The sequence below is a fragment of the Suncus etruscus genome, chromosome 5, assembly GCF_024139225.1.
Source record: "Suncus etruscus isolate mSunEtr1 chromosome 5, mSunEtr1.pri.cur, whole genome shotgun sequence".
In the NCBI taxonomy this organism is placed as follows: Eukaryota; Metazoa; Chordata; class Mammalia; order Eulipotyphla; family Soricidae; genus Suncus; species Suncus etruscus.
This window is the reverse complement of record NC_064852.1, coordinates 41,543,820-41,556,208: the sequence shown is the minus strand read 5'-3', so window position 1 is coordinate 41,556,208 and position 12,389 is coordinate 41,543,820.

Here is a 12,389-nt window from a genome sequence, read left to right as displayed (position 1 = left end):
AAATTTATATCTTTGTAAGCACATATCAGGAAAGGGAGATGGGGCCTACATAAATAATTTAAAGACAGAGTTTATAAAATTAGAAAATTAGCAACAAAAGGAAACAGAATAGGTACAAAGAAGAAAATAGCAAAGCTGAGAGTACAAATCACTGAAGTGATAATTCAAAGAACAATCCGAAAAGTCGACGAAAGCAAAAGTTGCTTCTTGAAAAAATAAGCAAGATTGTTAAACCACTAGCAAAACTCACCAAAAAAAGAAAAGAGGGTGATACTCAATAAACCACATTAGAAATAAAAGAGATCACTACAGATACTAAAGAGATTCAAAGTATAATCAGAGACTACTTTGAGAAATTCTATGCCACAGAAACTGAGAAATCTTTCAAACCTTTCAAGAGGAAATACTAGCAATATATTTCAGGCTCTTCCAGGAAATTGAAGAAACAGAAACACTCCCTAAATAGTTTTTATGAAGCTAACATAACCTGATGAAAAAAAAAAAACAGAGAGAGATGCTGAAAAAAAAATAAAAAAATAAAAAACGACAAACCAATATCCCTGTTTAACAAAGATGCAAAAACCCTCAACAAAATCCTGGAAAATAGGATCAATGCCTCATCAAGTACACCATTACCAAGTAGGTTTCATTCCAGGAATTCAAGGATGGTTAAACATACATAAATGAATCAACATAATACACCATATTACCTAAAGTAAAAATAAAAACCGTAGATGTGGAGAAATTATTTGATAAGTTCCAACATCCATTCATGATAAAAACTCTCAACAAGATGGACATAGATAAAACTTTCCTCAATATAATCAAGGCCACCTACCACAAGACAATGGCAAATATTCTCAATGGAAATAAAAACAAAAGCCTTTCCTTTAAAATTTGGTAGAAGACAAGTTTTTCCCTTATACAATTCCTATTCAACATAGTATTGAAATTACTTGCGATATCAATTAGGCAAGAGAAAGATATCAAGAGCATCCAGATAGGAAAAAAAGAAGTCAAGCTCTGACCATTTGCAGGTGACATAGTACTATATTTAGAAAATCCTAAAGACTACCAAAAAGCTTCTAAAATCAATAGATTTATGTAGCAAGTGACAGGCTACAAAAATAACATGCAAAAACAATGGCCTCCTCCTATAAAAAAATAAAATAGAAAAAATGGGAATTAAATATAAACAATTCTTCACATTAGTGTCATATAAACTCAAATACCTTGAAGATAACTTAACTGAAAATGTTAAGGAAGTATAGGATTAAAGAAAATTATAAACACTGCTTCAAGAAATAAAAGAGGACACGGAAAATGGAGACACATACTCTGTTCATGGATTGGAAAAATTAACATCATTAAAATGGCAATATTCCCCAAAGCATTTAACAGTTTTAATGCAATTTCTCGAAGGATACCCATGACATTCTTCAAAGATGTGGATCAAACACTCCTGAAACTCATTTGGAACAATAAACATCCGCTAATAGCTATAGAAATCCTAAAGAAAAAGAAGCTGGGAGGCTTCACTTTCCTAACTTTAAATTATACTACAAAGACATAGGCATTTTAAAACAGCATGGTATTGGAATAAGGACAGACCTTCAGGTCAGTGGAATAGACTTGAGTATTCATAGAATGTTCCCCAGACATACAATCAGTTTATCTTTGAAAAATGGGTAAGAGCGGCTCCCTGTGTGTGACACCAGGCGGGGAAAATCCGCGAAAGTACACCGGCCCAGTGGGGCTCAACTGTGAAAGACTGTGAGTGTGACCTGTCTATGTCTGTCTACTGTCCTCTTGCGTGAAACTCTTGCGAGTGGGGCAAAAAGAGCCTCCAGAAACCTCGCTCGCCCAGACGCCATTTTCAGGGAAGGACTTCAGAGCATAAAAACCGGCTAAGCTTTGCAAAAGCCGGCTCCCTGTGTGTGACACCAGGCGGGGAAAATCCGCGAAAGTACACCGGCCCAGTGGGGCTCAACTGTGAAAGACTGTGAGTGTGACCTGTCTATGTCTGTCTACTGTCCTCTTGCGTGAAACTCTTGCGAGTGGGGCAAAAAGAGCCTCCAGAAACCTCGCTCGCCCAGACGCCATTTTCAGGGAGGGACTTCAGAGCATAAAAACCGGCTAAGCTTTGCAAAAGCTGGCTCCCTGTGTGTGACACCAGGCGGGGAAAATCCGCGAAAGTACACCGGCCCAGTGGGGCTCAACTGTGAAAGACTGTGAGTGTGACCTGTCTATGTCTGTCTACTGTCCTCCTGCGTGAAACTCTTGCGAGTGAGGCAAAAAGAGGCTCCAGAGGAGCACGGCCGCTCCGCTTCGCTACGCGGCAGTGCACTCTTTCTAGGAAAGAACTCCATTGCAACAAGAAGGAAAAATCACACTAAGAATGGCGCTATATCACAGAAGCAAACATTTCTCTCTGGACTGTTTTCTCTGTTGCATGCTCGGGCCTAAGATTTGACCCAGTGTGAGGCTTCATCCACGGAGGACTCCCCTCCCTTAGAGGCAAGTCAGCCCATCCAGAAAGGGAGGAGCCAGAGGAGTGTGCTGCCTACATCATATAGACAATGAATAACACCACAACACGTAGAAAAACCCACAATACAAGTGTGACAATGGGGAAACAACGCAGGCCAGCATCAGACATAGAGAATGAAGATGACAATTCTGAGGAACAGATAATGACTGAACAACTAATCAACCTCTCAGATAAGGACTTTAGACTAGCAATATGGAAGATGCTCAACAGACTCCAAGAAACCATGGATCGAGTTGAACAGAACACTAATAAGAACCAAGAAAATATGAAGGCAGAAATCACAAAACTCCAAACTGAAATAACATGTCAACTAACAGGACTGAAAAAGTCAGTAAATGAAGTGAATGACAAAATGGATAAGCTCTGGAACAGGGTATCAGAAGCTGAGAATAGACTTGGTGCTGTGGAAGATGAGATACATAACAATTCCATACAGCAGGAGAGATTGGACAAAAAACTTAAAGCAAATGAGCAGACAATGGAAAAATTAGTCAAAGAATGGGAACAGACGAAAATAGAAGTCTATGATAAGATCAACAGAAACAACTTAAGAATCATTGGAGTCCCAGAGACCCAGGAAGAAAATTTCCAGGAAGAATCAATGGTCAAGAACATCATTAAAGAGAAACTTCCAAAGCTAAAGAATATATGTGATCAAATCCTGCATGCCCGAAGAGTACCAACCAAAAGAGACCCCAGAAAAAACACCCCAAGACACATCCTAGTCACAATGACAAATCCCACAGATAGAGACAGAATTCTGAAAACAGCAAGATCAAAAGGGGAAATCACGTTCAAGCAAGCTTCCCTGAGATTTACAGCAGACCTGTCACCAGAAACACTCAATGCCAAAAAGCAGTGGTGGGATATTGTGACAAGACTGAATAAAATGAATGCTTCACCCAGAATACTATACCCAGCAAAACTCACTTTCCGGTTTGATGGAAGAATACATGGTTTCACAGACCAAAAAACAGCTCAGAAACTTCACAGACACAAAACCAGTCTTAAGAGAAAAACTGAAAGACCTAATCTAAGACAAGACTACCCAAAAGACACACCAAATTTTGAAATAAAGATGGCGTTAAATCCCAGGACAATTCTTTCTCTCAACGTCAATGGACTAAATGCACCAGTTAAGAGACACAGAGTGGCTAAATGGATCAAAAAACTCAATCCAACCTTCTGCTGCCTACAAGAAATGCACCTGAATAGTCAGAACAAACATAGACTCAAAATAAAAGGCTGGAGAAAAATTATCCAAGCAAACAACACCCATAAAAAAAAGCTGGAGTGGCCATACTAATATCAGATAATGCAAACTTTATATTCAGGAAGGTTGTAAGGGACAAAGACGGGCATTTTATATTAATCAAGGGGTACGTAGAGCAGGAAGAATTCACTCTCCTAAACATATATGCACCAAATGAGGGGCCAGCAAAATATTTAATACAACTGTTGACAAATCTGAAAAATAATATCAACAACAACACAATAATTGTGGGGGACCTTAACACGGCTTTGTCAACACTGGACAGGTAAACCAGACTGAAACCCAACAAGAATATACTAGACCTGAGGAGAGAAATGGAAGAAAGAGGCCTAGTGGATATATATAGGACACTCCATCCCCAGAAACCTGGATACACATTCTTCTCCAATGTACATGGGACATTCTCCAGGATAGACTACATGCTGGCACATAAAACATACCTCCATAAGATCAAGAGGATAGAAATTTTGCAGACTACCTTCGCTGACCACAAGGCTCTGAAATTATTTGTGAACTCCAAAGGGACTCAGAAGAAACACTTTAACACCTGGAAGTTAAACAGCCGCATGCTCAATAACCAGTGGGTCCGAGATGAAATCAAGGAGGAAATCAAAAGGTTCCTGGAAACAAATGACAATCAAGACACAAACTCTCAGAACTTATGGGACACAGCAAAAGCAGTACTGAGAGGAAAATTTATAGTTTTGCAAGCACACATCAGGAAGGAAGAAGGAGCTTACCTGAGTAGCTTAATGACACAGCTATTAGAACTAGAAAATGCTCAACAAAAGGACCCAAGAATAGGAAGACAGAAGGAAATAACAAAGCTGAGAGCAGAAATCAACGAAGTGGAAACTCAAAAAACAATCCGAAAGATCAACGAAAGCAGAAGTTGGTTCTTTGAAAAAATAAACAAGATTGATAGACCACTGGCAAACCTAACAAAGAAAGAGAGAGAGAGAAACTTGATAACTCGTATCAGGAATGAAAAAGGAGAGATCACTACTGATATGACAGAGATTCAAAGGGTAATCAGAAACTACTTTGAAAAACTCTACGCCACTAAAAATGAGAACCTGGAAGAAATGGATAAATTCTTGGACTCTTATAATCTTCCACGGTTGAAGGAAGAGGATGTAGCATATCTAAACACCCCCATCACCATTGATGAAATTAAAACAGTAATCAAATGTCTGCCGAAAAACAAAAGCCCAGGTCCAGATGGATTCACTAATGAATTCTATCAAACTTTCCAAGAGGAACTACTGCCAATCTTGGCAAGACTCTCTCATGAAATTGAACAAACAGAAACACTTCCAAATAGCTTTTATGAAGCCAACATCACCTTGATACCTAAACCAGACAGAGACGCTACCAAAAAAGAAAATTACAGTCCAATATCACTGATGAATGCAGATGCAAAGATCCTCAACAAAATCCTGGCAAATAGGATTCAATGCCTCGTTAAGAAGATCATCCACTACGATCAAGTAGGTTTCATCCCAGGAATGCAAGGCTGGTTTAACATCCGTAAATCTATCAACATAGTACACAGCATCAATAACAAGAAAAATAAAAACCACATGATCATATCAATAGATGCAGAGAAAGCATTTGATAAGGTCCAACACCCATTCTTGATCAAAACTCTCAGCAAGATGGGAATGGAGGGAACCTTTCTCAATATAGTGAAGGCCATCTACCACAAGCCAGTGGCAAATATTATCCTCAATGGAGAAAAACTGAAAGCCTTCCCTCTAAATTCTGGCACAAGACAAGGCTGTCCTATCTCACCACTCCTATTCAACATAGCACTGGAAGTACTTGCTATAGTGATTAGGCAAGAAAAGGATATCAAGGGAATCCAGATAGGAAAGGAAGAAGTCAAGCTCTCACTGTTTGCAGATGACATGATACTCTACTTAGAAAACCCTAAAGACTCTATCAAAAAGCTTCTAGAAACAATAGACTCATATAGCAAGGTGGCAGGCTACAAAATTAACACACAAAAATCAATGGCCTTTCTATATACCAATAGTAATAAGGATGAAATGGACATTAAGAAAACAACCCCATTCACAATAGTGCCACACAAACTCAAGTATCTTGGAATCAACTTGACTAAATATGTGAAGGACCTATACAAAGAAAACTATAAAACTCTGCTCCAAGAAATAAGAGAGGACACACGGAAATGGAAACGCATACCCTGCTCATGGATTGGCAGGATTAACATCATCAAAATGTCAATACTCCCCAAGGCATTATACAGATTTAATGCCATCCCTCTAAAGATACCCATGACATTCTTCAAAGAAGTGGATCAGACACTTTTGAAATTCATTTGGAACAATAAACACCCTCGAATAGCTAAAGCAATCATTGGGAAAAAGAATATGGGAGGAATTACTTTCCCCAACTTTAAACTGTACTACAAAGCAACAGTTATCAAAACAGCATGGTATTGGAATAAGGATAGGTCCTCAGATCAGTGGAATAGGCTTGAATACTCAGAAAATGTTCCCCAGAGATACAACCACCTAATTTTTGATAAAGGAGCAGGAAATCCTAAATGGAGCAGGGAAAGCCTCTTCAACAAGTGGTGTTGGCACAATTGGATAGCCACTTGCAAAAAATTAAACTTAGACCCCCAGCTAACATCATGTACAAAGGTAAAATCCAAATGGATTAAAGACCTCGATATCAGCCCCAAAACCATAAGATATATAGAACAGCACATAGGCAAAACACTCCAGGACATTACAGGCATCTTCAAGGAGGAAACTGCACTCTCCAAGCAAGTGAAAGCAGAGATTAACAGATGGGAATATATTAAGCTGAGAAGCTTCTGCACCTCAAAGGAAATAGTGCCCAGGATACAAGAGCCACCCACTGAGTGGGAGAAACTATTCACCCAATACCCATCAGATAAGGGGCTAATCTCCAAAATATACAAGGCACTGACAGAACTTTACAAGAAAAAAACATCTAACCCCATCAAAAAATGGGGAGAAGAAATGAACAGACACTTTGACAAAGAAGAAATACACATGGCCAAAAGACACATGAAAAAAATGTTCCACATCACTAATCATCAGGGAGATGCAAATCAAAACAACGATGAGATACCACCTCACACCCCAGAGAATGGCACACATCACAAAGAATGAGAATAAACAGTGTTGGCGGGGATGTGGAGAGAAAGGAACTCTTATCCACTGCTGGTGGGAATGCTGTCTAGTTCAACCTTTATGGAAAGCGATATGGAGATTCCTCCAAAAACTGGAAATCGAGCTCCCATACGATCCAGCTATACCACTCCTAGGAATATACCCTAGGAACACAAAAATACAATACAAAAACCCCTTCCTTACACCTATATTCATTGCAGCTCTATTTACCATAGCAAGACTCTGGAAACAACCAAGATGCCCTTCAACAGACGAATGGCTAAAGAAACTGTGGTACATATACACAATGGAATATTATGCAGCTGTCAGGAGAGATGAAGTCATGAAATTTTCCTATACATGGATGTACATGGAATCTATTATGCTGAGTGAAATAAGTCAGAGAGAGAGAGAAAAACGCAGAATGGTCTCACTCATCTATGGGTTTTAAGAAAAATGAAAGCCACCCTTGTAATAATAATTTTCAGACACAAAAGAGAAAAGAGCTGGAAGTTCCAGCTCACCTCAGGAAGCTCACCACAAAGAGTGATGAGTTTAGTTAGGGAAATAACTACATTTTGAACTGTCCTAATAATGAGAATGTATGAGGAAAATGGAGAACCTGTCTAGAGTACAGGCGGGGGTCGGGTGGGGCGAAGGGAGACTTGGGACATTGGTGATGGGAATGTTGCACTGGTGATGGGTGGTGTTCTTTACATGACTGAAACCCAAACACAATCATGTATGTAATTAAGGTGTTTAAATAAATTAAAAAAATTTAAAAAATTATAACTTAAAGAGGGCAAAGGTTTCTGGCATAATGGCAGGAAATGCTATTATTCTACCTTAAAAGACTAAATTAGAAATGATCTCTGATATTTCAAATCTACCCATATTCATCAGGAAAAGCACACTGCTTTTCAAAGATTTTTTTCTGACCAAAGTTCAACTCTAGTAGTAGATAAGACAGAGGAAAGAATACATCCTTCTAAGAGGATAACATCACTTTCAGAAAATAAGTTTGGAATGCTGGAAAAATAAAAAAAAACACTATTGCACTATTGCTATTGTATTATAACTACTTCAGGTTTTGAGATCAATACAATCGTATCTCACAATCCTAAAAGGTGGGTTGCAATTACTTAGTTTACATAATATTCAGTATTCACCTGCACTGATAACTTGTAATATATGGAAGAAAGAGACATAGAGATAAAACTTACTGGCACTGGAGCAATAGCACAGTGGTAGGGCATTTGCCTTGCATGCAGCCGAGCAAGGACAGATGGTGGTTCAAATCCTGACATCCCTTATAGTCCCCCAAGCCAGGAGCAATTTATGACCACATAGCCAGGAGTAACCCCTGAACATTACTGGCTATGGCTCAAAAAACAAACAAAAAAAAAAACAAAACAAAAAAGAGAGAAATAAAACTTCCTTACATATGGGATACTAGAAGAACTTGGGTTTAGAACTATCAATAATAAGATTATTTCCAGAAGGAATTAGAAATGAAGGATGAATAAGGTACATTTAGGACTAACAATATGAGCTGTCCAGACAGTCGGTGCAACATGGATCTTGTGCGCATGCACAGATGGAAGTATTAAGACACACTAGCTTCTTGCCCTTGCTATAAAAGGATGGACTCTGATGAGAAAATGTATAATACATAACCTATGTGTATTATACCTAATAGTAAGTTCACTTATTGATGGAGACTACGTAAATATTTCCATCACATTATTAGGGGATCAGAGTTAGAACACGTTAGGCAGATACAAACCATATGTTTGAAGTGATTGACACTTTGAACAGCTTTTGTCACCACACTGGTCTTGGACAGGTAGTAATAATCATGTAGTAGATTAGGTCTGCAAAAAAAAAAAAGAAAAGAAAAATGGGTAAGAAACACAAAAGGAAGCAAGGAAATCCTCTTTAAACAAGTGGTTTTGGAACAACTGATCAGCACATGCAAAAAAAGTGAACTTGGAACTCCACCTAACACCATGCACAAAGGTCAAATCCAAATGGATTAAAGACCTTGATATCACCCAGAACCATAGGTATACAGAAGAAAACATACGTAAAAGACTTCATGATATTGATACTAAAGGAATGTCATATTTTAAATAAATGGAAGCAGAGATAATTATAACAGACTATATTAAGCTGAGAAGCTTCTGAACCTCAAAAGAAATAGTATGTAGGTACAAAGGCCATGCACAGAATGGGAAAAACTTTTCACCCAATACCCATCAGGTAAGGGACTAATATCTAAAATATACAAGTTACTGACAGAAGTTCACAAGAAAACATCTAACCTCATCAAAAAATAGGGAGAATAAATGAACAGTCAATTCTGGGGCCTGCGCAGTGGTGCTAGAGGTAAGGTGTCTGCCTTGCCAAAACTAGCCTAGGACGAACCGTGGTTCAATCCCCTGGAGTCCCATATGGTCCCCCAGGCCAGGAGAGACTTCTGAGCACATAGCCAGGAGTAACCACTGAGCATCACCATGTGTGGCCCCCCCCCCAAAAAAAAGGGCCGGAGAGATAGCATGGAGGTAAGGCATTTGCCTTTCATGCAGGATGTCATCGGTTCAAATCCTGGTGTCTCATATGGTCCCCCGTGCCTGCCAGGAGCAATTTCTGAGCCTGGAGCCAGGATAACCCCTGAGCACTGCCGGATGTGACCCAAAAACCACAAAAAAAGAGTAAATCATCAATTCCTCAAAGAAGAAATATAAATGGCCTAAAGACACATAAAAATGTTCCACATTAGGGCCAGAGAGATAGCATGAAGGTAAGGTGTTTGCCTTTCATGCGGAAGGACTTTGGTTCAAATCCCAGCATCCCATATGGTCCCCCTTGCCTGCCAGGGGCGATTTTCTGAGCATGGAGCCAGGAGTAACCCCTGAGTGCTGCTGGGTGTGACCCAACAACAACAACAACAACAACAACAACAACAAAAATGTTCCACATCACTAATTATCAGAGAGATGCAAATCAAAAGAACAATGAGATAATAACTCACACCACAGAGACTGGCACACATCACAAAGATAAGAACAATCAGTGCTGACAGATGTGGGGAGACAGGATATCTCACTCATTGTTGGTGGAAATATTGTCTAGTCTAGTTATTATAAAAAACAATGTGGATATTTTCAACAAATGGAAATTGAGCTCCCATATGATCCAGCTATACCACTCCTAGGAATATACCCTAGGAACACAAAAACACAAAACTATAATGCCTTCTGAACACCTATATTCATTGGAGTGCTATTTACAATAGCCAGAATTGGGAAACAACTCAGATGTCCAACAACAGATGAGTGGCTAAAGAAAGTATGGTACATATACACAATAAAATACTATGCAGCCATCAGGAAAAATAAAATCATAATTTTTATATACATAGATGGACATGGATACTAATATGCTAAGTGAAATAAGTCAGTGTGATTGCAATAGACACAATATAGTCTCACTCATCTGTGGGATTTAAGAAAAATAAAGACATTATTGTAATAATACACAGAGACAATAGAGATGAGGACTAAAGGACCGGCCCACTGTATGAAGCTTACCTCAAAGAGTGGTGAGTTCGATTCAAGAAATAAATACATTGACAACTATCATGAAAATGGTAGTGGTTGAGAGAAATAAAATGTCTCTCTCGAATACAGGCAGGGGTGTTGGAGGAGGGAGATGAGGCACTGATGTGGGGAAGGTTGCAATGGTGAAGGGAAATGTTCTTTTTTATAACTAAAACCCTATTAAAAACATGTTTATAATACTGATCCTTAAATAAAGATATTTAAAAACAAATAAATATAAAAAATTTTTAAAAAACAGATTTAAAAATCTTTAAAATAAATAAAACAAAATACAATTTATAAAACTATGAATGAGTTCAATTAGTAGTTAGAATCAAGGAACTGGATGGCAGCTGGCTGGGTGGGGGATTTGTTCTGCTTCCTAAGGGATTAAGAACTGAGGATAACAAGACAGACAAATAACACACCAAATTTATACATAAATATGACATTAAATCCCAGGACAATCATCTCCCTCAATGTCAATGGACTAAATGCAAAAAGTCAGAGACACAGAGTGGCTAAATGGATCAAAAAGATGTACCCAAATTTCTGCTGCCTACAAGAAACACACCTGAATAGTCATAACAAACAGACTCAAAATCAGACTGGAGGAAAATCATTCAAGCAAGCAACACCCTTAAAAAAGCTGGGGTGGGAACTCAGATACCAGCACCCCTATCTGCCTGTCTTCTGTGCTGTACTCCATTTTCAGCCAGATTTCATCCTGTATGTGGCTCATCTGCGGATGGCTCGCCTTCCCTGGAGCCTTCCCTGGAGCCTTCCCTGGAGGTGAACTTACATGCCCAGAAAGGGGAAGCCACTGAACTCTGCTGGAACTCAGATGCCAGCACCCCTATCTGCCTGTCTTCTGTGCTGTGCTTCATCTTTGGCCTGATTTCATCCTGTGTGTGGCTCATCTGCAGATGGCTCGCCTTTCCTAGAGGTGAGCTTACATGCCCAGAAAGGAGAAGCCGCTGAACTCTGCTGGAACTCAGATGCCAGCACCCCTATCTGCCTGTCTTCTGTGCTGTGCTCCATCTTCAGCCTGATTTCATCCTGTGTGTGGCCCATCTGCGATGGCTCGCCTTCCCTGGAGCCTTCCCTGGAGGTGAGTTTACACGCACAGAAAGTATGGAGCCAGAGGAGCACGACCACTCCGCTTTGCTTCCAGGCCATGCACATCATTTAGCCAATGACTACAACAACAACACATAGAAAAACCCACAATACAAGTGTGACAATGGGGAAACAACAGAGGCCAGTGCCGGACATAGAGAATGACGATGACAACTCTGATGACTTGAACATGAGCAACTAACTAGTCAGTCTCTCAGATAAGGAGTTTAGAATCGCAATATGGAAGATGTTCAAAGAACTCAAAAAAGGTATAGAAGAGAACACTAATAAGAATCAAGAGAATATGAAGATAAAAATCAGAAAACTCCAAACTAAAATTTCAGGTCAAATAACAGGTCTGAAAAACTCACAGTTTTTCAGAGACAATAATTCACAGAGACAAAAGAGAGGAGAGCTGGAAGTTCCAGCTCATGACACGAAGCTCACCACCCAGAGTAATGAGTGCAGTTAGAGAAATAACTACATTGAGAACTATACTAACAATGTGAATGAAATAGGTAAGTAGAAAACCTGTCTAGAATACAGGCAGGGTGGGGTGGGGAGGAGGGAGATTTGCAACATTGGTGATGGGAATGTTACACTGATGAAGGAGGGTGTTCTTTACATGACTGAAGCCCAGCCACAATTGTTTGTAATCAAGGTGTTTAAATAAA